At 43.5% G+C, this 27975-nt stretch overlaps 1 pseudogene across 1 annotated transcript; it reads right to left on the reverse strand.

Annotated features, from left to right (window-relative positions):
• Nucleotides 1–560: 560 nt before the first annotated feature.
• LOC309643699 (putative RNA-binding protein 46) lies at nt 561–27975 on the reverse strand (annotated as a pseudogene). The gene is made up of 2 exons: nt 3295–27975; nt 561–2200 (listed from the first exon to the last, which is right to left on the reverse strand). The product of its transcript is annotated as a putative RNA-binding protein 46 (transcript).

The following is a 27975-nucleotide window of genomic DNA, read 5'->3' on the forward strand; positions in this document are numbered from 1 at the left end:
ACCCGGAGCAGGTAGGTCTGAGGAACCCCAGGAGGGTCACATTTACTGGCCTTCCTTTTCCTCTCGTGTAATTTGGGAGGTTTGGGGAAGAATTCCCTGACAGGGTTGCCTTGGGCAAACCACACCCTTGCACCTCAATGTTCTCATTTTAAAGGGAAGGGGTCTGCAGTAGGTACCTCTGAAATGCTGTGGTTCTGAGGCTGATATGAGGTAGGAGGTGCCGAGTCTCATGAAGCCAAGCCATAAAGTAGGGCCCCCAGAGGTGGCCACACCGCTCTCTCCGGACCAGTGGTTCTCAAACTTGAGGTGCATCAGAATCCCCTGGAGGACTTGCTAAAGCAGACTGCTGGTCCCACTCCTGGAGTTGCCTTTTAGTAGGACTGGGGTGGGGCCTGAGAATTTACATTTCTAACAAGTTCCCAAGTGTGGCCTCTGCCGCTAGTCTGGGGATCACGTGTTGAGCATCACTGGGAGCATCGCCCAGTTGGGGGAGCCCTCTGAGATGAAGGTCACCTGGGCGGAGCACAGCCAGCCAGGGCTGCAGCCTTCAGGATGCGTACCTCTCCCTCCTACCTGTAGGGGGCAGCCTGGTCCTGCCTCAGCCCAGCGGAAGCACTGGGATAACTGCTAAATTAACTCCTGAAAAAATACTCCCGTTTCCTGCAAATCCTAGATAGACTCTAAGCCTCCCTCACGGGCCTGGGTCTGGGCCCTTGGCAGGAGAGCCCCTTTAATCTGAGTGTTCCCAGCCGGGGCTGGCTAGGGCTTTGCTACCGAAAGAGGGCAGCTCTGCTAACGCTGGACTCCCGGGGCGGGGAGTGTGATTCATTCGCCTGAAGGCTCCCACTGCTGGCAAAGTGCTGGCTCAGCGTCAGGGGCCAGGAAATGTTCCACGGGCGAACAAATGAAGACCCTGAATATCTGTGCAAGAGCTGGTTAAAGAGAGGGGCAGAAAGTGATGGAATGAGTTTTAAACAGGGTCAGTCTACGGGGGCACTGACCATTGTTTCGGAAAGGAAGAGTATCTTCTGAAGTTGGCTGATTTTCCCCTGTGAAACTGCGCAGGGCTTCCCAAAGGCTAAACCAGCCAGCAGGGGGAGACTCTACATTTGCTCCTTGGGCTTTTAGCCCCAAGCAAGCTATCCCCCCCGTCCCTCTGCTCTTATTTTTTAAAAAACCCACTGTACTGAGAGATGCCTCAAACTTTTATTTAAAACAAACGTTTTTTTTTTTTAGAAGCATCGTATATTTAATGTCAAAGAATTTGAATTCAAGTACAAAAATTAAACAACACATGATTTCAACATTAAAAACCATAACACTTATTACTCAAAGAACTATACAATGAATATCAAAAACACAAATGGAGCATACCTATAAAAACCTTAAATACATTAACAGCAAAATTATAATTATTTCTACAACAAACAATTATTAACTAAAATATTTATAGTTATTTTCAAGGACCACAATGGTAGATTGCTTTTTCTTTAGTACTGCATAAAATTTGCATCTTATCTTTTTGCCCTTCATTTCTTTTTACATAATAATTAGATGCTTCCGTTTGTATAATTGTTCTAATTGCTAATACAGATAGTGATCCTTGGTAATCAAATCTAGTGTAACCATTGTCTGCAAGTGCTTTAATACTTGTGAAACTCTATTTAGCAAAGTTATAATGAAAAAATTTAATGTAAACTTCTGGGTTCTACTGACCACTCAGGAATCAGAAGTTATTTAAAATCCCAAAAGTTTAAAAAGAACAGCAGTTTGTTATACCTTTATCAAGAGAAATCACTGAGTAACTTTTAAAACTTAGCATTTTTACAAGTTTTACAACGGTAAGTTATTCTGAATTGTGACTGATATTTACTATGTTGAAATAAATATATAATTATCATTTTAAAACCAAATGTACAAACCCGATTCTAAAATAAAACAGTATTTTAATTTGCATGCTTTACAAGGAAAGTTTCATACTCCTGTTTACAATATTTTCTTCAGAAGAATGAGGCCTGATTGGAGATATATAGCCGCTGTCCAACATGGCTGCCATTAGCAAGTGATACTGTTGGTGACAAAGCATAGCTTGGATAAGAATAAAGCCTTGAAGTGAAAGGAAGTACACTGGGAGTCCCAGAAGAGAGGGTAGCACTAACAGGGGAAAGACTATTTATTGAACTGTGACAGAAATTGTAGTCTGTAAATAAATACATAACAATTATGCTTCACATCTTTATGGTTACAAATTTAATTCAAAGAGACAAAGCATTAAAACTATAATCACATAATGTTCTAACATTCAAAATCCTGATAATCTTATATTGCTGGTAAAGACTGCTTCAGCATTCACTGCATTGCAAATCCTGATAGTTTCATCAGTCAGTATTAAGTAAATTTTCACTGACACAATGCTTCAGAGATCTTACTAGAATGCATTCTTGGATATCTGTTTCTTGGATATCTGTTCATTGTTTTGTGTCTTTATGATCACCAAAAAAGGGAATCTCTGATTTCTCTTGCTCTATCCACAATGAAGCTCCTTTTAAATTTGGTACTGACACTAAGGGGTCGTCCATGAAGAAAAGATATAAAACAGTGAATTCATATTTGCTTCTTTTTTGAAACTATTAGGTATCAAACCAGCAGACACATTTACCCCTGGACTGCAAAAACTCTCTAATGTTTCATTATTTAAATACTAATGTAAACATTTATACAACCCAATAAACCAATTTAACATTAGAATCCTACTGGTACCATAAAACAGTAAAATGAATCATCTTTATAAAATAAACTTCAAGAAACCATTATCAACTTATAGTACAGAAAAATCCAAAAATTAAACCAAATTATTTCTTTAAAAACCAACATTTGAAATATTACTGTTCCACAATAAACATTCATCTTATGTATCAATAATTTCTTGCTTCATTAGTTATAATGTTTATAGATGTGTGTGAGTACTAAAGACCAAATTTGTAAATCCTGTACTTTCCAAAAACTCAACTATGTTCTTTGGTGTAGTGTAAGCCAAGGGTGTGAAAATGACTATGAAGTGATTATTTATAAAATGTAAGGTGTTTCTAGGAACAGAAGAAATTAGGTCATCTAATGCACAGGTAAAGTTTTTTCTATATTTTCCTGGTGCTATAAATGAGGGCTAAAAATGAATGTTAACTTAAGTGTTGTCATGGGACTTAATATTAAGCCAACAGGAATGAGATCAACTGCAGGAGAATAAGCTCAAGCAACATCAGAAAGGACCTGTTTATTTTCTCCAAACTCTTCTACATAGGTCCAGGCTGAAGAGATTGTGTTCCCTGTCCAAATGAAGTAATGTAAACTGGGCTGCCAGTTCCTTTGCATCTTCCAACGTAGTACAGAGTTTGTCTGGCATGAAGTAACTCTGGGATCCATTTGCAATAGCAGGAATAACGATTGTATATGCCAAGAGTACTTTCCCATCTTGACTTGTTGTTGAATATAAATAATACTCTGGTGGTGCCCAATTATTTTTGTTGCAGTAATAATCCAAATGCATTACTGCAGAATTGAAATGATTGGATTTTAAAGAATACATACTAATTGGAGTAAGCTTTGTTCCAGGAAAAAATGGATAAGCGCATCTTTCAGTTTCAGGGGGGCTTGGGCCATGCTGGCCATTGAGATGAGCTGGAAGAGTTGGTGGCATGCCTAGAGTTTTTGGGTGGCTCTCTTTGTTAGCAAACACAATCAGGTTTTCCGAATTGGGGCTAATCTGACCATTAAGATGCTGCCTCCAAGTGTTTTCTTTATTTACAGGTTTTCCCAGTGTTACCTCAATACGTGCTCCATCAATGCATTTTCCATTCATAACAGACATAGCAGCCACTGCATCTTCTCGGTTGAAAAAGTGAACAAAAGCATAATCTCTAAGTTTCTTTACTCATTCAACTGCACCAGGTTTGAATTTATTGAATTCTGCTTTAATTGTTTCCTCTGTAGTTGAGATCATTACATTTCATACATAGAGAACTTTAACTATCTGCATGGTTTCCTCATCAACCTCTTTCTCTGGGTCAGCCCAATCTACCTGAATGGTATGGCCCCACAGTTGGAAGGTTCCTGGAATTAGTTTTCTCCCAGCCATAGCAGCAGCTCTGTGAGATTCATATTCAACAAACGCAAAACCGCGATTTTTGGTCTTATCAGTTGTGCTTGGGTAAACAATGACATCTACAACTCCTTCTGTAACTTTCTTCATTTCATCCAAGATTTCTTCCTTCTACTTTTCCTTCAGAATAGCTCCAATAAATAATCTGCAATTATCCAAGCTTACACACACACCAATAAACTTCCCTGGTCGAATCTCATAATTATTAAGAATTCTGATGGCTAACTGGACTTCTTCTTTTGTAGTACACATCACAAAAACATAACCTCGATTTTCACCACTAAATTCCATCGTAAGTCGAAATTCATATATCTTCCCAGCTCTTTCAAATACAGGAACTAACTCATCTTCATACACATCACGAGGTATTTTTCCTACAAAAACTTCACAGCCTCTAGGTGGAGGTGGACCTTCCCAACCTTGAGGCGGACCACCAAACTTCCTTTGCCCATTTTCTTGAACCATGTTGTATCCAGTCTTTTCCATCAAAGCAAGTAATGCTGCTTCATTCTGAGTACCAGTTCGGACTTTACTGCATCCATTTGTTCCATCTGTATTTTCTTCATTCATGGTTGCAGTTCCCCTCGGGTCTTCAAATGTTGGTCCTAAATGCCTGGGACCAATGACCACAAACCGCCGCCACCGTTTCGGGGCCAGTCGGTGGGAGCGGGGGTTGCCGCAGGGGGGAGGGGAGCCCACGTGGAGGAGCTCGCGAGGTCCTCGCGCCTACCCTGGTCTCCCTTTAATTTACTTTATTTTTGGCTGCATTGGGTCTGCGTAGCTGCGCACCGGCTTTCTCTAGTTGCGGCGAGCGGGGGCTACTCTTCCTTGCGGTGCACGTGCTTCTCATTGCGGTGGCTTCTCTTGTTGTGGAGCACAGGCTCTAGGTGCGTGGGCTTCAGTAGTTGTGGCTCGCGGGCTCTAGAGTACAGGCTCAGTAGTTGCGGCGCATGGGCTTAGTTGCTCCGCGGCATGTGGGATCTTCCTAGACCAGGGCTCGAACCCGTGTCCCCTGCAATGGCAGGCAGATTCTTAACCACTGTGCCACCTGGGAAGCCCTCAAACTTTTATTTAAAGCAAAGTGAGAATAAATAAGCAATACAAAACAAAACAAAACAAAAAATACTTCCAAGCTGAACGAAAGCCTTCTATGTGTGCAGCAAACAGAGACAGACAGTCTACCAAGTCCAGAGGTAGACTGCTCCAACAGATAACAACTCTCCCACTCAGGAAGCTGCCCGGCTAATAGACTTGCCCAGTATGGAAAAGGAAGGCGTTCTGGGGACAAGAAAGGAGCAGCAGAGGCTCTGAGATAGGCAGAAGGTGTTTTGGGGGGAAGGAGAGAAGACTAGGCTGCTTGGAAAGGATTCCTCTTCCCCCTCCATCCCTCAGGCTAGGAGGTCAGATTTGCGCAGAGACTCAAGGCAGGGCCTGAGGATGATCACAACAGTCAGATTACCTACCCTGGTGTACTCAGTTTTCCACTACCAGTGGATGTCTGTCCAACCTCTAGATATTTAGATGTGAAAGTGGTACACGCAGGGACCACTATCAGTAAAAGAGGCCTTCTGGGTGGTCTCTAAGGGGTGGGCCTAGGCTTGTACTGCCCCATTCCTACACTCTCAAAGTTCCTGTAGTGACCATAGTGATCATACCATGGGGCACGATCAGCATCTAAGACCAGCTGTGGATGTGGATCAGAGAAACCTCACGTGATGCAGCTGGAGGTCAACCCACAACAGATCATTGGAGCAAAAAATGACCCTCGTTAGCAACATTATCTGTCCCCTGCACTGGTAACAGGACATATCATTATATGGCATCTTTCACTAAAGTGGTTCCTCGTGCTTTTTATCTCCCCTTCTCCAAAATTCTCCTCCTCTGTATTGTCAGTCTTCTTTGGTAGTGTCATCATTCACAAAATCACCTAAAGAAGAAATTTTCTAGTTATTTTTTGCTCTCTCTCCGCCAACCACATTCTGGCCAAGCCAAGAAATCCTGACTATCCTCTCTCTTAAATAATCTCCATCCTCTCTCCTCCACAGCCACTAGTTAGTACACATCTGGATGGCTGCTGGCCTCTGTCTTCTCTAATTCCATCCTCATCACTGATTCTAGATGCTCTAAAAGTCATATTTGATCATGGAGCTCCCATGCTTAAAAACCATTAGTAGCTCCCCAGGGGCTGTAGAATATGAGGCTGCATTGCTTTTGGGAACCAGGCAGGGTATAGATAAATGAATGAGTGAATGAATAGAAACAAAGAGATGGGGAAGAGGAATTGGGGGTAAGAAAGTTTTATTGAATTCCTGTCATGGGGGGAGACCACCCACCCACTACTATTCCCTGTAGTTGAATTCCAATCAACACAAGGGGATAAAAATTGTATTTAAAATCTTTTATTCCTCTATTCATGCTACCCCAGCCAGGCATGCTTCCAATTTCCTTCCCCACTCTCCTTATAGATTCCAAAAGCACTTCACACTGCTTCCCTGAGACCCACACGAGTGAGAAATGAAGTGCCGTGTGGTCAGCCCCGTGTAGCCTAGCAGACTGTCCTCCAGGGTGTCTTTCTGTAGTTAGTTGGGTGGGTGCAAAATTCTAATCAATTTTCCCTTCTAGCCCTGCCTAGCCTCTAGCTGGAGAGAAGAATGTGGTCTTAGAAGGGGAGAAATATTTCCTCTTTTAACACAGTCCCTTGTCTTATACTCACCTTAGAAAATGACCACTTTTTCTGAACAATCACACACAAACACACACACACTGCTTAGCTTCCTATAAAAACTGCTGTTATTGTGTTTTTGTCCTTAAGATCTGCATTTTGTGGGTGGTTGGCCCTTGCTGCTGCACTTGACAGGAGCTGACAAGTAACCACTTGTGGGTGTCACAGATACTGTGACTGGACTGTCTCAGGGATGAGGTGATGAGAAGCTGGTTTGGTGTTTGTGCACCCAGGCAACCGTCGTGTTTACTTGCTGTCTCTTTGGTAGGCTTCCAAACCAGCAGCACCACACCCGTTAACACTGGGCTCCACACTGGTTACTGACGGGTTGTCCTGCCAGTTGTGAGGAATTATTACTTTTCGCTTGAGCAATTGGTGGTTTCATTGGAGGAGCAGTTTTACAGACACACATCAGAATTTCGCCTGACAAAAATCCTAAGTGCCCAACAAGGCGGTGTCCTGGTTGGGTGTGTCCTGGTCCCAATCAGACTGTCTGCTCCTCTGCTTGAGAGGCTGATATATATTGTGTTTATCAACCCATTTGGATCTGTTGAGATCCTACTGTGTGTTTGGCATAGATCTAGACCTCAGGAACCCAAAGATAAATAAGGTATGGTCGGCCAGGAGTGATAACTAGGTGAACAGGTGAATATATTGCAGGACCATAGGGCTAGAAAAGCAGGCAGAAGTAAAGTGCTGTGGGAACACAGAGGAGGTGGAGGGCAACTGGGGACAGTTTGTGGAATGGAGGATATTTGAGCTGGGTGTAAAAGGCAAAGAAGAACATTTGAAGAAGAACAGCACATGCCAGGTACTGTGCTTGGTGCTTTACCTCCATTGACTCATAGGAATGCTCACAACAGCCAGTGAGAAGGGAACTATTATTACCCCCATTTTACAGATGAAGAAGTAGAGGCTTCTGGAGGATAGGTCACTTGCCTAAGGTCACATACCCAGTAAGTCAAGGAGCTGCGATGTAAGATATTGCCAGGTGTGTAGTACACACTCAGTAATCATTAGATATTATTATTTTATTATTATAATTATTAAGCCCAGGGCTCCTGCCTCTAAAGCCCATGTCCCTGAGACAGTATTATCATGGCTCCAGCAGCATGTGAAAGAAGCAAATGTCTGAGTCTTACCCTGGATCACTAAGGCATGAGTCCTTTTTGGTGGCATTCTTAAGGTTCTGAGTTAAAACTTGGAGCCTTGCTAAATTATGAAGAAGGCAGACTTGTTCTTTGGATTCCATAGGTCATAGGAGTGCCCCTGACCCCCTTGTGCACTCCTCTTCCTTCAGGCTGCTCCTTCTACTCATTCCCCACTTCTGAAAAATCTATTTCTTGATAAAGGATCAGACCATTCAAGTCCAAATCTTAGAAATTGAAACGTGGAAAAAGCCATGGAGATCATTTGGTTTAGCTCCTTGATTTTACAGATGCAAAAACTGAGGCTGAATTAACCAAGTTTCTTTTTGCTTCAAGAGACATAACCCAATTTAAACTATCTCAAGTGAAAAAGGGAGTTACATTAGCTTTCAGGGGTGGAACTAGCTTCAGGGGTGAAAAACAAATGTCATTAGTTTATTTGTGCTCTCTTTTTAATCTCAGATCTTTTGTCTCTACTTCAAAATGTGATGTCTTCAATTGTTCCTGATACAACTGGAATTCTTTTTTATGGTTGGTAGAGGATATGGCCAGAGAAAACCCCAGGCTACATCATTCCATGTTAGTGATTTCAGATGAAAGAGAGAACTTCTGTCTCCTTGTTTCAGTATATATAAATCCCAGGGAAAGACTCTGATTGGCCTGGCTTGGGTCACATGGCTACTTCTTGGACCAATCACTGTGGCCAACTGGATGTGCTGTGATGATTGATGACCTGGGTCTCATGTTATCCCAGTGTGGGGTGGGGTGGGGATGGCAGGTATTATGGAGAGTGATCTTACCAGAATCATATGTGCCTTTATAGAGGAAGGAGGGTTGCTCTCACCAGAAGGGCAGTGAGGTAATCAGCCTTCTAGGTTCCCAGTGATCACCAGTTCCAGATGTCTAGGCCTTCATGTAATCCCCTCCCCTTGAGTGTGAGCTTGACCTAGTGACTCACTTCTAATGAATAGAATATGGCAAAAGTGATGGGATATTCCTTCGGACATTATTTTAATGAAGTCTGTGATTCACCCTTTTTCTCTTGCTCACTCGAATGAAACCAGCTCCCATGTTATAAGCTGCCCTATGGAAAGGCTCATGTCGCAAGAAACTGAGGATCACCTCTGGCCAATAGCCAGCAAGGAACTGAGACCCTCAATCCATTAGCCCAAAAGGACCTGAGTCCTGCCAATAACCACTGACTGAGCTTGGGAGTGGATGCTTTCCCACCTGAACCTTGAGTGAGGGCAGCCCTGGCCGACTCCTTGATTGCAGCCTGTGAGAGACCCTGAGCAGGATGATCCAGCTAAGCTACACTCACATTCCTGACCCATAGGAACTGTGAGGTCATCAACGTACATTGCTTTAAGCTGCTAAGTTTTGGAGTAATTTGTTATGCAGCAACAGAAAACTAAAACAGGGAGGAAGGACATTCAGCAGACAGAAAAAATACACAGATATCCGCTGCAGAACCTACTAGTACACAAAACACCATCATTGTTCTGGTTTCTGAATGTCCTGAGCTTTCCTTATCAGACTTTTCCTGCCAGCTCTGTCTTCCTGCCTGCCTGTATTACCCTTTTATTCTTCATAACTTTTATTTCTTTCCATTCTCCTTGCTTTTGTGAGAGCCAGCAGGAAAGGGAAAGGAACAGGGAAGAGACATACGTAGCAATAGCAATAATGAGGGCCTACTATGTGTCAAGCACTTTGCAGCCCACTTTCCATGACTGGTCTCATTTAATCATTTCCCCAAACCCTATGAGGCTGGTTTTACTAGTTCTATTTCATAGATAAGAAAATTGAAGCATGGAGAGTTGACATCACTTTCTCAAGGTCACTTATCAGGAAGGTGGCAGTGATGGGACACAAGCAAAGCATGTTGGTTCCACTGCAGCACGCTGCCTCCTGGCATGCAGGTAATTGTTTTTATCCAATAATAGGTCCACTTGTTCCTGCTGATGGGGCACGGGGCTAACTCCAACATTAGGCCTTCATTCAGGGAGAGCTGACCAGTTTGATTGTACAGCTTTGACAGAATTACTCTGTTCTTTTCTTTCTGTGCCAACAGGTAAATTTCTAACCAGAACTGCTGCCAGCTAAACAAATCCCTTGGGGAAGGAATCCTTTCTTCACTTTCCAAGTCAGATTGCTTCTGTGTTAAGCCAAAGGCTGAATGTGCCAGGGAGGATGCAGTGCCACCTGTTCCCACGGGTGCCTGCAACAGCCCACCCCAGTGGAGAAGGACAACCAGGAATTTCGGGGCCCAGAGAGATTGTCCCAGTCCTCCTCACCATGAAGCGGGAGCCCTCAGCCTTGGCTTCTGCCACAGCAAATGGGACACATGATGGAGTGGAGGGGTTCTATTTGCAGATATAACTCTGATTCCTTCACCAAGATGGCACCAGAAAGCCTCATCAGCTGAACAAGAGAAACCAAGAACAGAGAGTAGACTGTAGGCCTAGTTTCAGAGACAGAGAAAAACAATTTCCCTGAAATGCCGTTCTGGGCCATGTGAGTCATAGCTGAACTGCCAAGGGAAGCATTTTTAGAACATCACAGAGGGGACAGTCATAGGCCTAAGCCTTTAAAGAACTACATTTTCTTAAACATCAACTGCTTTTTCCCTGGAGGGCGTCCTTCTAATAGGGAGTATAGAAATGGATAATTAATAATTGTGATATTGAGAAAGTGGCCTGAAAAAGGAAAAAGATTACATGGAACCAGCTTCTCATCCAAGACATGCCTCTTCCCTCCCTGCTTTGCTCTAATCTAGGGATGCAGTGATGCTTAGCTCAAGTTTCCAGACCCCAGCTCTCACAGTCCTAACCCACTTACACTTGCATTTCATCATCAGTCATTTATAGAGCTGAGAGTCACATTTTATCAGGGAACCACTAACGTGGAAATGTATCACAAATTCTTTTTCCTCCATTTGTATTTTCAGTATTCTGTGTTAATTACCATAATCTTTTCCTCATGACAAACACGTGATGTATTTGTGCGTGTACCAGTATTGAGCACATACCTTCTGTGTACCAGTAGCCTAATTAGAAAAAAATGGGGGGAAGGAATTGGATGTATTAGGTTTGAAGGCAGAACTGCCTCCACATTTCTGGACAAGTCACTCATTTTCAGTTTCCACCCTTTCCTTAAATATTTCTCCCAGGCTCATCTTCCATCTCCACTGCCCCTGAATTCCAAGCTTTTTCTGTCCCTGCTCGTTGGGCTGTTCTGCTGCCTCCTTCAGATTCTCCAAGGTCCCCTCTCTGCTGGGACTGTGACCTGCTGAGGCCACATCTTCCCAATACTGTAGCTGACCCCAGAATGGATGAGATACTTTTTGCTCAGCTCCTGCAGCTGGGGGTGTTCTTGTCAGGCTCACTTTCCAAGAGTTGCTAATAATGAGAACCATTGTTGTGCGCTTAGTATAGGCTAGGCTCGTGCTAAGCTCTTTATGTGCTTTGTTTTCATTAATCCTCACAAGAAGCTTGTCCCTCTTTCCATCCTCCTTTACAAATGCAAACACTGTGGAACAGAGTTGTCAAATAACATGCACAGAGGCACAAATCCAGTAGTGGTGCTGGAAGTTGAATGCAGTCAACTGGCTCCAAAGCCCCTATTCTGCACCGTGATGCTATTGGTTGGTTCCAGATCTTAGCCCATTTCCTGAAGGGTCCTTTGGGTCCTAGTTGTTTGGGTCAGGTACAGCTGTATCATGAGATAAGACAGTTATTCAATAAATTCTATTGAAGAAGCTTGTGTTGAACATCCACTGGGGGTGCAAAGCACTGTTAACTAGCAAACCTGGGGTGTGGGTTTTGGTGTGGAGACGAAGCATGCTAATCTTTCACTGAATGATTGGGAAGGGAATCCTTTTGCTTGCAAGTAGATCTGACCTGAGACAAAATTATGAGGTCTCTGTGTGTCCCATTGTCTGGCCCTTCTTGAACTCTGTTCTGTTCTGTCTTCAACTTAGCTGGCTTTTCCTTCTCCTCTACCCTGTATTTTCTCTCTGTGCTCTCCACCCAGCACTGCATTCAGAAATAGGTCACATGCACCCCAGTGCATCTTTGTTGTAAGCCTTATCTTCGGATTATCCAGGAGTGCATTCTTTAACATTTATTTAGCCACCTGGCTCTGGAGAGGCCGTGATGAGTCACGGTGTCCCCAGCTTCACTGACCTTATACTTTGGTAGGTGAAGGCTGACATGAGTTCTTATAATAAGATAAAATGAAATGAGAACTCTAAAGGGGAATACATAAAATAAGGTAGGACCCCAAGCTGATTAATAAAAGGCATTGTTATTTTCTGGGGTGATGGAAATATTATAAATCTTGATTGGAATATTGGTTGCATAGGGAATATATATCTTCAAAGCTCATCAAATTGTGCACTGAAGACCTGTACGTTTCTTTGTGTATAAATATTACCTGAGTAAAACCTGTGTTTTGTTTTTTCTTCTTGCTTTTGTTTTTTGTCTAAGAAATGAAAAAAGAATCATCAGTAAGCAGACACAGAGTAATTCCCAAGTGCCATTTTGTCAGTCATCTAAGAGCCATTCATTCAGCAAATATTTATTGAGCACCTAATATGTACTAGGACTGTTCTAGAATCCATCAGTGAAGAGACAAACGTCCCTGTCTTCATGAAGCTTACATTTTAGCAGGACCCTTTGGGGGCAGAGGAGAGAGAGGTTTCCCCTGGTCTCAGCCGGAGCGCCGGGAAGCTCTGATCTCAGATGGCCCAGTGATCCATGAAAAAGGAGGATTAGTGAAAAAGACTCACAAGGCAGGAAACAAGAAGTCCTCACAAGCCTCATAGCCTAGAACTTCTCTTTCAGGTGGAGCCCAGAGGGAGAGTCTGCAAATCTTCCAGCCCCAACCCCAGAGTCTCTCGGTGACTTTCGGGGGGCAGCATCCACATCACCTCCCACCAGCCACTCCATGGGCTGAGAAGACAGCGCCTCCACCAGAGGGCCTGGGCTCCCTTCCGGCACATCTGCGAACAGGGCGTGGACTCTGGCCAAAGCCCCAAACCAGAAGGTGGAAACTTTTTCTGAGCACTGGGAGAGGCGGGGAGGGGTCGGTGTTTTAGAAACCAAACCTATGTCCTTAGAAACACCGCAGAAGGGCTCGGCAGAGCAGCCAGGAGTTGGATGGTGCTGCAGTGAATCACAGAAACTCCAGGGAAGAAGAGGCCATCAGAGAGGGGAGGCAGGCTCTTTTGAAGTCTCAAAATCTTTATTAAGTAAAGGATCCAAGAGGCCTTGATCATAGAGCAAAGTTTAATAACGTTATACATAATAAAGGAAAATGAAGCAACATATAGCTATTGTTAGTTAAAAATGACCTAAGTGATGTATAATCTTTGAATTTACAAAGATAGCACAACTTATGCAATAAATCATATTTGCAGTTTGTCTTTTTTTCAGTAGCAACAATAAGATGATTTTACAGGGGTAGAGTTGGGGTTGCAGTTTGTGAGACTTATAACATTTCTCAGCTCTCTTTCCAATTTTTGCTCTTCCTATAATGCTTTTTTTTTTTTTTGTCATTTAGTTGACCACAGTCACATTGTCTGCTTTCTCTTCCATTTTTGAAAACATATATAAAACTTCCAAGTGATACAGGAACTTCATTTGGAGGTTGAATAAGTGAAAGGAATTAAATTCAGAAAGTTTCCTTAAACCTAAAAACATGGAAAACTTCAGCAATGTTACGAAAATGACCAAAATGCCCCAATGACCCGAGGAATAAGCGAGCATCCAAGTTCTTCCCCTGCACATCTGAACCCTTCTCCAGAGGTGGTCTCATCCACTGGTTTGCCCAGCGCAGCATGCTGTACCGCAAGGGGAAAGAAACAGAAGAAAAGTCACAGTTCAGAGAGATCAACACACTTTTGGAATTTGAAAAGCTGATGTATTTTTGCAGGAATTGTCAAATTTTTCTGTAAATGTCCAGATAGTAAACGGTTCAGGCATTGCGGGTTACTGTGGACTCCGTCAAAATTGTTCAACGCTGCCATTATCACAGGAACGCCGCCAAAGACAATATGGGCGTGGCTGTGTTCCAATAAAACTTTATTTACAAAAACAGGCCATGGGTCGGATTTAACCCACAGGCCGTTTGCCAGTCTCTGGATTATTGGTTCCATGACGGCAGGCCGGAGACAACTCCAAACAGGAGTTGGGGAAGAAGGGCTGAACAATGGAGTCAGGGACTGCTATGTTCACTAGCATTTCCTTTTCCTTATGGACATGTAGGTGGCCTATATTTTCCCAGCCTCTCTCATAGTTAGGCGGGGCCACGTGACTGAGTTCTGAATACTAGTGGCATATGAACGGAAATAAAGTTTGCCATTTTCAGGCCTGGATCCTTAACAACATCCCAGGAGATCTCTGTGTTCTCACTTGCTCTTCCCTTATCTGCTGGCTGGGTACAGAGGATCCGGTGGAGAACTCTGGGGCTCTGGAAGTAAGGTATGCCAAGTGGCAAGAGCACTTGGTAGAAGAAACCTAGGTTCCCAGATAACGGGGTGGAGCACAGTTTCCTTGCCAACACCCTTGAACTTTGACAGGAAGTGGGCATTAACTTTTTATTTTGCAAATCACTGAGAATTGGGGGCCTGTTGATAGAGCAGCCAGGGTTATCGACTGTAATAGAGAATCCAAGGATCATGTTACTTTGTGGTACAGCAACCCCCCTCTGAAAACCCAGGCATTGAATACAACATGCACTTTTGAACCTGTGGTGAGGGTGGGATTGAAATCAGCAGAATTTTTTGAATTTGGGGATTAAAAAAAAAAACAGTCAGAACCTGAGATCCTGCCCTAACTGCAAATTCAGGAGTCTTTTAAAAGGAGTTTTCAAATGTTTTGTGTAAAATGAGTCTACTTGATTTTCATAGAAGCTATGTGAGCAAGGGTATTCATTAGAACTCTTCGGTTATGAGAAGCCGAGACCATTTAAGCTAGCATGAGTAAAATTGGGGAATTTATGATAAAAAGATAAAAGCATTTCCTTAGACTTGAAGATAGGCATAAAGCTCAGCCTCAGGCCAGGCCAGGCCAGGGTTCAGGAACTGGAAATCCATCAGGATTGTCTCTCAGCTCTGCCTCTCCCAGCAAGCTGCTCTGTTCTTCTGTAGCCCAGCTTCTTCTCTGGCCAGCTTCCTTTCTGGCCAAGCCCAGAAACTGAGGTTTTTCATTTCTTCCTTTCTAAAAATCAACCCATTCATCTGTCGATGGACATTTACGTTGCTTCCATTTCCTGGCTATTGTAAATATAGCTGCCACGAACATTGTGGTACGTGCCTCTTTTCGAATTATGGTTTTCTCAGGGTATATGCCCAGTAGTGGGATTGCTTGGTCGTATGGTAGTTCTATTTTCAGTTTTTTAAGGAACCTCCATACTGTTCTCCATAGTAGCTGTATCAATTTACATTCCCACCAACAGTGCAGGAGGGTTCCCTTTTCTCCACACCCTCTCCAGCATTTATTGTTTGTAGATTTTTTGATGACGGCCATTCTGACCGGTGTGAGGTGATACCTCATTGTACTTTTGATTTGCATTTCTTTAATGATTAGTGATGTTGAGCATCCTTTCATGTGTTTGTTGGCAATCTGTGTATCTTCTTTGGAGAAATGTCTATTTAGGTCTTCTGCCCATTTTTGGATTGGATTGTTTGTTTTTTTGACATTGAGCTGCATGAGCTGCTTGTAAATTTTGGAGATTAATCCTTTGTCAGTTGCTTCATTTGCAAATATTTTCTCCCATTCTGAGGGTTGTCTTTTTGTCTTGTTTATGGTTTCCTTTGCTGTGAAAAAGCTTTTAAATTTCATTAGGTCCCATTTGTTTATTTTTGTTTTTATTTCCATTACTCTAGGAGGTGGGTCAAAAAGGATCTTGCTGTGATTTATGTCATAGAGTGTTCTGCCTATGTTTTCCTCTAAGAGTTTTATAGTGTCTGGCCTTACATTGACAGATGAATGGATAAAGATGTGGCACATATATACAATGGAATATTACTCAGCCATAAAAAGAAACGAAATTGAGTTATTTATAGTGAGGTGGGTGGACCTATAGCCTGTCATACAGAGTGAAGTAAGTCAGAAAGAGAAAAACAAACACATATATATGGAATCTAAAAAAAAAAGGTTCTGATGAACCTAGTGGCAGGACAGGAATAAAGATGCAGACGTAGAGAATGGACTTGAGGACATGGTGGGGGGTGGGAAGGGAAGCTGGGACAAAGTGAAAGAGTAGAATTGACATATATACACTACCAACTGTAAAATAGATAGCTAGTGGGAAGCAGACACATAGCACAGGGAGATCAGCTTCGTGCTTTGTGATGACCTAGAGGGGTGGGATAGGGAGGATGGGAGGGAGGCTCAAGAGGGAGGGGATATGGGGATATATGTATACATATAGCTGATTCACTTTGTTATACAGCAGAAACTAACACAACATTGTAAAGCAATTATACTCCAGTAAAAAAAAAAAAAAAAAAAAGGTTGGGGTGTACTAATAAAAAGAGTAAAGTTAAAAAAAAAAAAATCAACCCAGACTGAGCCTGAACCTCCTGGTGCTTATTCTAAAATCCCAGGAGAGAAAGTCTGATTGTGCCTGGGTGAGGGTGGTGTCCACTCCCAGTCCGACCAGTTGTGGCCACGGGATACAAACATGGCCCAGCCTGGGGCAACTCCCCATACAGGTAGACAGGGCAGATATGTTTTCCTCTTTTCATACGATTAGACATACAGGCAGGGCAGACGTTCCCACAAGGGAAGTGTGGCACGGAGACGTTAATGACTTTCTGAAAGCCACCCAGACGCCTCAGCAGGGCTGGTACAACAGCCACCCTTTCTCTTCATCACATTGCTCCATCTCTCACCACAGGTATCCTGCTTTCCACACAAATTAGTAATACCTTTTGATATTTCACAAAAGTATAGCCTTCTCCAGAAGCAGGTCTTGCTTTCCCTACTGCCCTGCCAAAGCTTTTGCTTGGTTTCTCATGACAAGCAGGAGTGGGGTGTGGGAGAAAGAGGTAGGAGGGCCATGGGTTTCAGCACTGCAAGGTGCTTTGTAGACTAGAACGTTTGGAGAGCCTCTGGCATAACTCACCTCCTGGACTCTAGACTGAAAATTACCTAAGTAGTATGATTAGTACTATTTGTACTATAGTACTAAATAATACAATTAAAAAATTTTTTTAAATTGTACAAGTAGTGATAGACCAAAAGTTCTGGTGGACAGGAACCTTTTCTCTCAGTACCAACCTAGCACAGCCCTTGATACCTAGTAGTTACTCAATACATATTTGTTGAAAGATTGAATGTATTTATGTTTCCTGTGGAAAAATTAGAGCGTACTGAGCAGCAAAAGGAAGACAATAAAATTTACACATAATCCCACAACTACCTCTTGAAATGTGTCCTTCATACATTTTTACAAAAATAAGATTTTATGGTACATACTATTTTGTTTGTTTCCTTCCTTCCTCTCCCTCTCCCCCACCCCCACCTTTCTTTCCTCCTTTCTTTCATTTTACAGTATTTTGGGGCATCACTTGTAGTGGCAGCCTAGGTAAGATTCATCTTATGATCACACTTATATATTGAAGCTGCTCTCCTTTAAGTTGTTTCCAGCTTTTTCCCTTTTCTAAACAGGCTGTAATGTATTCCCTGGCATCTCAGTCTTTAGGCATATCTTAGACTGTTTCCTTGGGGTAAGTTCCTGGAAGTGGAATTCCCAGCTCAAATAGCAGATGCACTTTTGACGCTTTTGATACTTTTTGCCAAATGTCTTGCAACCAGGCTCTCCAATGCACGCTTCTCCTAGCGCTGTTTGAGAGTGTCTCTTTTCAAAGGTCTGATTTTTAAAAAGTGTTCTCTTCTGCTTTATCAAATGCTTTTAGGAAGCTTGTCTGTTCTTCCGGTCCAGGTGAGACTCCTGACCGGAAAGACTGGCCCGGGCATCTTGGTGCTTCAGGAGGCTGTGTGCTGGCAAGTCCGTGGGAAGCTTGTCAGGAGGGCTTTGATCTGGAACAGCCTCTTGGCCCATCAGCTGCCCTTTGCGTTTCAGAAAAGGAACAGAAGAAAGGAAGTCTCAGTGTCCACACCCTCTGAAGCTTGCAAAGTGTTGCTTGACAAGCAGAGAGATTTCTTTCTACAGTGTTTTCAGCAGAAATTGAACCCTTTTGAGACCAGAGGCCACAGGATACTATGGCTACAGGTATGTCTCTCGTTGATCAGGTGAGTGTAGCGTGAGTCCAAGGCCCACACAAGGCTGCCACCTGGCTCCTTCCCACCTGGGAATGGAGGTGAGCCTGAGTCCTGCTTGGGCCAAAGCCCTAGATGACCAGGCTCATCACCAATGACCTGAGAATCACCAATGAACTGAGAGCCAGAATGTGTTACACCTGATGACAAAGCCTACATCTTTAAAAAAATTTTTTTAACATCTTTATTGGAGTATAATTGCTTTACAATGGTGTGTTAGTTTCTGCTTTATAACAAAGTGAATAAGCTATACATAAACATATATCCCCATATCTCCTCCCTCTTGCGTCTCCCTCCCACCCTCCCTATCCCACCCCTCTAGGTGGACACAAAGCACCGAGCTGATCTCCCTGTGCTATGTGTCTGCTTCCCACTAGCTATCGATTTTACATTTGGTAGTGTATATATGTCCATGCCACTCTCTCACTTCATCCCAGCTTACCCTTCCCCCTCCCTGTGTCCTCAAGTCCATTCTCTCTGTCTGCGTCTTTATTCCTATCCTGCCCCTAGGTTCTTCAGAACCTTTTTTTTTTTTTTTAGATTCCATATATATATGTGTTAGCATACGGTATTTATTTTTCTCTTTCTGACTTACTTCACTCTGTATGACAGTCTCTAGGTCCACCCACCTCACTACAAATAACTCAATTTCGTTTCTTTTTATAGTCAAAGCCTACATCTTAAAGCACACTCACACTGAGGATAATTTAATCATCACAATGACCAAAATCAAGGCCACAGAAACAGTTCATAACATGTATGAGTTGTCCTAGGTCACACAGCTAGTAACTGGCAGTTTCAAAAGGGGGAATCAGTCTCCTGATCCTTTATTGTTTGGCTTTCCCACTGCCCTGTGCTGAATATGCTCATCCTCTCTATCCCTGATTACACCATCTTCAACAGAACCAACTCCAGAATGAGAACGCTAGGTCCGTTTATTGAGTGCTTACTGCCAGGGTGACTGGTGACTTTCTAAACGATGGAGGCTCCATCAGCCTGGATCTTTGAATGAAGATGATGCAGAGCCCAATACTCTCCACTGACCTGAGATAGACATGTAGGGATGAGCATGATGTAAACCTTTGTGTTTTCAGTCACTAAAACTCAAGAGCTGTTTATGGCTGCAGCACACGGTCTAAAGTGAAGAGGGCCAGGGAGGTTGGTGAGGTGCGATGGAGAGAAAGTTCCCTAGCAGCAGAGCCAAGCCAGGTTCCGCTTGGCATTGGTGTCTACTACTACCCACAACTCCCACATTAAATTATTGGTCTGTTATTGGAAGGAGGACGCTCATCCTCTTGGGCATGTGGTGGTGAAGAGGAGTCCAGAAACTGGAGGGTCTGGCTGTGAGGACAAGAGTCTACCTTGCAGAACCATGTGTGCCCCAATAGCAGGTATGTGGCACTGCAGAACTCAGTGCCCTCTCTCTGTTCTCCGCAGCCTTAGTGATGGTCACAGATGCCACAGGCTCGACTCTGCAGTTCAGCCTCAGTTCAGCCTCCTGCCCGCCAGGGAGCCAAATACATGCACTGTCCCTCCTCCACATGGACTGTTCAGGGACCTGCTTCAGGGTATGAGTGCGATCCCAATACATTTAGGGGAACTTGGGGCCCAGCATCCTCTTCCTCCTCATTGTCCCCGCTCCATTCCTCTCATGGTCCATATTCCCATTTGCTGACCTAATATGGAGGGCCCTTAGGGACTCTTGCCCTTCCCCGTTTCATAGGGATGAGCAGTCCTCTGCAAGGTGGAGAATCCCAGGACCCATGGGTGAGTCATCCCTGCAAGCCAATGGCTGTTGGGAGTGTGGGTGGTGGGCATGTCTGGCAAAGCTGGTCTTTGGCACCTGTCTTTGGATAACCATGTCATTCTTAGATACCACAGATGATCAATTTATCTCTAGTCACTTAAAACATACTTTCTGCTGGAAACATCTCTATGGATCTGAACTGCCTGCAATGCTTCCATCAGACTGCTGTATTTGCATACAGCCTCCCAAGGTCACCTGACAGTATTTCATCTCAGCCCTTCTCTTTTTTGGGCATCTAACTAAATTGAATAGGCCCTTCTCTATTTCTGCATCTTTTTTCCTTACGCTTGAAGCAAAATTCAATTTCTTGGAGGGTTGCCTTCATTACTCTCTCTAAACTGGGATAATCCCTGGAAAACACGTGAAGTACCTGGAGTGCCCAGCTCCCTGCCTTTCAGTGCCTCTCCAGCAGCCTCGGAAACTCCCATCTCACCTCTACTTCTCATGCTGCCTTCTCCTGCTCCTGGTTTTTCTCCTGCAAAGAGTCCTGGCCTAGGAAGCAGGATTATGCCAAACTGTGATTTTAAGCAGTTGACTTCATCTCCCTGGGCCTTAGTTTTCTAAAATGGCAATATCAGATCACTTTAAGAATGATCTATGCCTGCTGTCAGTTCCCTCTCTCACCTTAGAACTAGCCTTCCAAGTCCCAGTCCTGCAGGGCGAACATGCTGTCCTTCCAGAAATTTTCTTTGAATTCTTCCCAGGTGCCTTCTAGAGGGAGGGCCACATCTCCAGAGTGACTCTCCTGGTGGCAACAGCACACCCTGCATCAGGTGGGTGAGTGATGTTCTGGAGCCTGATTTTGTGGTGTCCACCACTCATTGCAAACAAGCAGCCGCCCAGAACTTGCTAGTCTCAGTGGTGCTCTCCTGGTATAGACCCCCACTTGTACAACTTCATGCATAAGTAGAAGTTTTCCCTCTTTTAGGCCATGGGTGGAGTGGGTCGGACCTTGATCCTATTGCAGTGTGAACACAGATCAACTTTCTCTTTAACTTTCGTGGTGGTGTCTCATATACAGTGTTGTTCATAAAAGCCTGTTCAGAGCACTCCATCCTACCTTTCTGACCTAAAAAGTGTCCAGTGCTTTGTTCCTTGCTTAACCAGGGAGTTAACTTTTTCTGGGAAAGAGAAAATCTGGCCCCTTTCTCCTCTAGAGTCCTGGGTGGGTCGTCATAGGTTCTAGAATGGCTTCAAAAAAGAAGTGTGTGCTCTTTGGGTTAAAGATGGAAGCCATTCAGGTGAATGGAAGGCAGTCTGAAACCCGGCGAATGCAAACCGGCTCATAGTCTCGCATTTGCAAACGCCTGAACGTCTACCCAGAAAGTAGGATGTGACAGCCTGGATGAATAATCAAAGCAGGAGCCTGCCCAGTGAGGAAAACCATAAAAAATGTAAACGAACAACCCCCCTCCCCACAAAATGCCATAACAAACAAAAAACAAGACAAAACCTAGAAAACCCAAACAACAACAATAACAAGATGGGATGATTAGTAAGGCTCTCAGGATTCCCCAGAATCACAGCCGAGCAAGCTCCTTAAGGCCTAAGTGGTTGTTTTGCGTCTGGCAGTAGCTCCTGGTAGCTCTCCCTTCCTGAACTGATTCCTGCTGAGTGTCCTCGGAGAGCCCTGCTCTGGATCCCAGCAAGCAGTGAAGAGCAAAGCCACACCGTGGACAAGCCACCTAAGCGCTCTGGACTTGCTTTTCTCATCGGCAACAAGAGAACCTTGCCAGCTCCACTATTCAGGTAGCCTCAGAACTGCTAAGCTGAGGTCCAGAATATAAAACATCAGGTGAGGGAGACGTCACTTTGATGTAGTTCTAACAGCAACCATTTATTGAGCTCTTATCACACACCGGGCACTCTGCTCAGTGCCTTATGAACCTTCTTTTGTTTAATCCTTACGAGTGCCTTGCAAAGAAGATTTGTGCAACCCCATGTTACAGAAGAGAAAAATGAGGGTCAGACTTGTCAAAACTTATACAAAGAGATCATAGAGCTGGTAAGTGGTGGGATCTTAGAGCTGGTAAGGCCCATCTGTCTGTCCTAATGCTCTTTTCCTTTGCACAGTACCTCTGCGTAAAGAGAAATTGATTCCCCTCAAAAATGTTTCCAGATACAAAGAAGGCACTCATTATGGAGCCCCAACCAAGCCTTCAGATGACTGCAGTGCTGGCAGGTAGTTTAACTGTCACATCGTGAGAGGCCCTGAGTTAGAAACACCCAGTTAAGCCGCTCCTAGATTCCTGACCAGCAGAAACTGTATGAGATAATAATTGTTCGTTGTTGTTTTAAGCCTATAAATTTTGGGATAATTTGTTGCCCAGTAATAGATAACTAATACTGCATTTGTCTACCATTCATTCATCTGACAGACATCCATTCATTATTTATTGTGACAAGCCCCAAGCTACATGCTTGGGTTGCAGTAGTGAACACGATCAGTATGGTACCTGCCCTGACGGAAATGATCATTTGGCAGGAGAGATGAACATTAAGCAAGCAGACAAACAGGTAAAAGAACATTGAGAGGGAGGAGGCATCTTCTTTAAAATTAAGTTGTTGGGGAAGTTGAAGAGGAAACATTAAACCTGAGTCTTGAAGATAGAAAGAACCAGAAGGTTCTGGCATTTTCTTCCCCACCCATCTTGATGTCCTCACTTTTTGGCTGCCTTGAGTTCCTCTGGAAAATGACACAGGGTGTTAAAGAAACTAGAAATTGAAATGATAGAGAATTCTTATTTCTCTTAGGGGCAGAATCTCCCCTATGGAGGAAATGACCTTTGCTGGATGAATGCTTTAAAAATCCCCCAGGGAGAGCTGGTACAGGTCAAATAGCTCTGCATAAGGAAGAGAATTAGGGAGATTTAAGAAGCAGCCAAGGAGAGGGTTGGAGAGGGCTACAAGCTAAAGAAGGACTCGGGGAGAAAAAATGTCTAACAGGGATTTTTATTCCTTTGTTTCTCAAGTAATGTGCGGTAAAATGCTCTTCCTCCCAGTAAAATCTCTTGCTTTCTAATGCTTTCTGGAGCAGGTTGGCTTTTTGAAGATAAGACAAAGGAGAATATGCCTTCCTTCAAGACTGACTTCAGGGGAACCCAAGGCTGTTCACAGGAGACCAGCCACTTACGGGTTGAACAAACACATAAACACAGTGGTGTTAATCATAAAAAGAAAAAATGCTTCTGATCATCACTGCAGTTCCGAAATGGACAGGTGTGTTCCTGACGCTTGTCGGTGGCATCAGTGTCACTGCTGACAACTGTACAGAGGTTGCTGAAGGCTGAGGCCCAGGCAGGTGCTGCAGCAGCTGTCAACGCTGCTGGCATCTGGCACCATGCCTGGCACTTAGGAGAAGCTCAGGAAATGGCTGAACGCGTGACTGAATGCTGCCTGCGCTGCCGCTGCCTTGTCCTTCAATGCTCCAGGGAGTGGGGTTCACGGGGAGCAGGGTATGTATTGCAGCCCCTTGTTCTGAGATTCAGGAATGCCTCCATTGAGCTGGGCCTGGGACAATGTCAGTGACAACACAGAAATGACCACAGAGTTGCCACTTTCTTCTGAAGCATGCCTGTCTTCTTGAAACAAACCACCTTGTGGACCTTTTTTTTCCCTGGGGTGAATTCTTTCCCAAGGGCACCTTGGTCTCTTCTATGAATAGGCCTCCACTACTCCACTAGCCTTGAGGAAATGCCTAGACTTTCTTGAATTTGAGGGTGAACATGGCTTAGGTTCAAACAGGAACTTATGCTACCTACAATATTCCCTGAAGATCTAGACCAAACATAAGCCCAACAGGGCCTGATGTTCTAGACCTGAACTGTCCAATATGGTAGCCATGAGCTACATGTGGCTATTTAAAGTTGTTAATGAAAATTAAATAAAATTTAAAATTCAGTTCCTCAGTGGCACTAGCCACAAGTGAAGTGCTTAATAGCCCATATTGGACCATGCAGATTATAGATAGAACCTCTCCAATACCACAGTTTTATTCAACAGACCTGTGTCTAGAGCCAGAGCTCCTAAAATGGATTCTGCTATCAAAGAACTGACCATTATGTATAAACAAGAAAACTATTCACTCGAGATAAACAGAAGTCTGTCTCACTCATGGGTTAGGCACAAAAGTCAGCATATAAGGCAAAAATGGCTTCATGTCAAACTTTCCCTTGAAAAATCCCTTAGGAAAATGTCACTTTGGAGACTAGCTCTCAGTAAATTCAAGACTGCAGTATTTCATCCAGCACTGGAGCAGATCTTTGTTTCTTTGGCTGAGCGCCAGAAGAAGGATCTGATCTGTAGTTAGGAGCAATGCACAAGAAAGATCAATGGTATCTGTGAACACTGGTGTGACACCGCAGGGAGCTAGCCTTCAGCTGTGAGAGACCCAGAAGCACCTGAAGGCACATCTGAATCACATCCGCATTCTCAGGCTCTCTGCTACTTCGACGGGATGACAGGTGGAATTGCCCGCAGTATTTAAGGGTTCTCTCTCTCTCTCTCTCACTATATATATATATGGTGTTTTTTGTTTTATGCTTTGGTGCCAAATGTGTAGAGGTGAAGTTGAGTACATTAAACGCATTTACAATACGATTTCCCCACACACATTCCATGAGGCCGTCCTTTCTTCGCTGGGGGCTTGGTTAAAGGAAGGGTCTCCTCTCCACCAGAGACCCATGTGTTTTGTAGTTAAAGAACACCAGGTTTCTCCTTGAACTCTTTCTTTGGGAGGCCAGAATTTCAACTACATCACTGAGCTTTGGAAAACACAACACTGGCCCTCAGATCAAACCTGAAGTTGGTCTATATACTGGGCTGTTTGGGGGCAGCACAGAGGGCAAGGAGCATTCAGGTCCTTGGAAGCCCAGCTAAAATCCTTTAGACCCAGATGCCCTCCTGGGTCATCCCAGCAAGCGGCAAGCTGTGTCCCCGGGAACTCCTGTAAGGTGCAATGTTCTGCCCGCTCGGTCTGGTCCCATATATTGACAGTCATCTTTATGTATATTTTATACATACAACTGTCTTTCCAGTTAGATCATAAATTCTTCAAGGGCAGATGGCATAGGTCTTTTATCTCTTTTTATAACCCACAGTGTCTAACACGGTGCCTTCATATAAAAGTGCTCCCTTCCTATGTAGCTTCATTAGCAACAGTTATGAGTGATTCTCTCAGGATATGAACTAACTCTATAGACATGCTTTAAGAGCACCAACTACATGAAAAGGCCAGTATTTGCCCTTTCAACTTAGGAAGCTGAATTTTTAAAATCATTTACTTAATTTTGAAGTTGAGGATTGCAAGGGGGTTCCCTAGTCAGGAATTCACATCATTTGCAAAAGCAAAGAGAATGTTAGTTGCCTTAAAAAACCCCAAACCGTGAGGTAACCTCAATATTTGACATTAATCAAAGTCTTACCAAAAAAGCAGATCTGTTTCTAACCTTCTCAAAGAGAGAGACTGTGGTCTTGTGCTCCATATATGTATGTGGTTTTTTGTTTTGTTTTTTTAATTTGAGGATTTAAAAAATGCGGGATAAATGAATGGTTAATTAGAATCTTAGAGTAACAGACCACACAACTCCAGAAAGATTCTCATTTAAAAAAATTATTTCTTTTCAGTAGTTTCTCATCATGTTGTGCATATCTTCCTTGTTCACCTTTTAACAACATTAAAAATCATTTTATGTTGAACTAAATATCATTTTTATTGCATTAGGAGAAACCCATGCTTTCTAATGTTGGAACAGCTGTAATAATTCAGAGTAAAAAATCCCTGAGTATGTTTTACAAACATCATTCTAAATATTGCCTCATACACTGCTAATTTTGGCTAGATTTTAAATAAAATAGGCTTCAATGAAATGATATGAAAAGCATGTTCCAATGGATTAGACACAGTCTCAAGGATTAACACTTTTAATGCTGTTTCATTACAAAATCATGGAAGATTATTGTAGAAATTGGTATCATGATTATTTTAACTTTGGCCTTATCAGCTGTAAGAAATGTTTTACTCTGTTGTCACCTATGGCTCTCCAAACACAGCATCACAAGTTTCATTATTTCCATTTCCCACGGGAGGCAAATTTAGACTGGAGATTTAAAGTGCCCACCCGGGACTTCCCTGGTGGCACAGTGGTTAAGAATCCGCCTGCCAATGCAGGGCACATGAGTTCGAACCCTGGTCCAGAAGGTCTCACATGCCGCGGAGCAACTAAGCCCGTGCGCCACAACTCCTGAGTCCGCACGCCACAACTATTGAGCCCGCACGCCTAGAGCCCGTGCTCCGCAGCAAAAGAAGCCACCGCAATGAGAAGCCTGTGCACCGAAACCAAGAGTAGCCTCCGCTCACCACAACTAGAGAAAGCCCGCGCGCAGCAACGAAGACCCAACGCAGCCAAAAATAAATAAATAAAATTTATAAATAAATAAAAATAAAATGCCTGCCTGAACACACACAACAAATCCCTGAGGCCCAGGTGCCTCTTCCTTCTCACCTTATCACAGCCTCACTGCTTCTCTCTTCCCCTTTCAAGACCAACTGTTCAGGTAAGCTTTGATTATTTGCATCTGTCATTTTACAATTAATGACGGAATACTGACAGAAAGGGAGGTGCTGGAGTTACTGGCAAATGTTTATTATTGTTCTTACTCATGAAAGCTTGGAAGGTCCCCAAAACCCCACATCATCCCCAAGGCCTGTGGCTGGCTTGCCACTTCCCAGGGCCCATTATTTAGAACTGTCTGTGTTGTCGCCTCCTTACCTTCTGTGTTTGCTCACCTAGTCACCATCATCTTTCCCTGGGAGATGGAAGTGTATATCCAAGCAAGAGAAAGCGTCAACGGCTATTTCTTCCCCTTCTCTCTCTCTCGGTTGAATATTGCTTCGGCACCTTGTATATACCCATTTAAATTCATTATGAAATATATGCCTTGCAAGTCAGTTCTTTGCCTTTTGCAGGAGACTTTTTCTTTTTCAGGAAAAAAATCATCGTGAAATTAATATGGTGATTAGGAAGCAAGTTAGGCATGCAGTACCTTGTACAAACTCAGCTGCATTTAGTGAAAGGAAGACTTGAAATTCATTTCCAAAATGCTGTGAAAAGCTCATTTGGGCCATAACCACTTGCTCTCTGCCCTCTTCACAAGTTATAAGCCACCTTGTGTATTTGCCTTATAGAACGTTTGGGACCCACCGTGGCGATTCTGCAAATGAATAACTAATTGAAATGCTTACCAAGAAGTAAGGCAGGCTTCCCCCAGAACCTTAATCTTCCTCAGAGAATCCACTGCTTACAATAGGTGTCAGGGTTCTACTGAGGTCCTAAACCAACCCCAGTAAGGAGGATTTTTTACAAAACTCGATTGAAAGGCACTTCCTTTTACTACAGTGTTTGTATTGAGGTAGGGGTGGGAGTGAGGAGAGGTCACATCAGGGGTGAAGACACTTAGTTGTAAAGTTATAATGAAAGTTGCATGATTGTTTTTTGGCAGAGCAGAATGCCCCAGTGTTGAAATGAAATTTCCACAGAAAGATATCCACAGATCAGAATCCCACAGCATGGCACAATTCAAGTTTGATTCAGCGAATGTTTTTGGAATTCCCAAAGGCAGAGCTGCTTAATTTGGGATCTGGGACCACCAACACCATACAGGGTGTTTCTTAAAAATACAAACTCCTGAGACCTTCTTCAGACCTACTGAAACATAATTTCCCTGGGTGAGATTGGACTTCTACTCCTGGGTGATTCTTAAGCACGCTAAAGTTTAAAAGCACCAGAGTCTGTTTTACTCACTGATGTATCCAAGTACCTAGAACGGCAACTGACAGAGCTCAAAAAATACCT

This window comes from Balaenoptera physalus (assembly GCF_965194825.1).
Source record: "Balaenoptera physalus genome assembly, chromosome: 15".
NCBI lineage: Eukaryota > Metazoa > Chordata > Mammalia > Artiodactyla > Balaenopteridae > Balaenoptera > Balaenoptera physalus.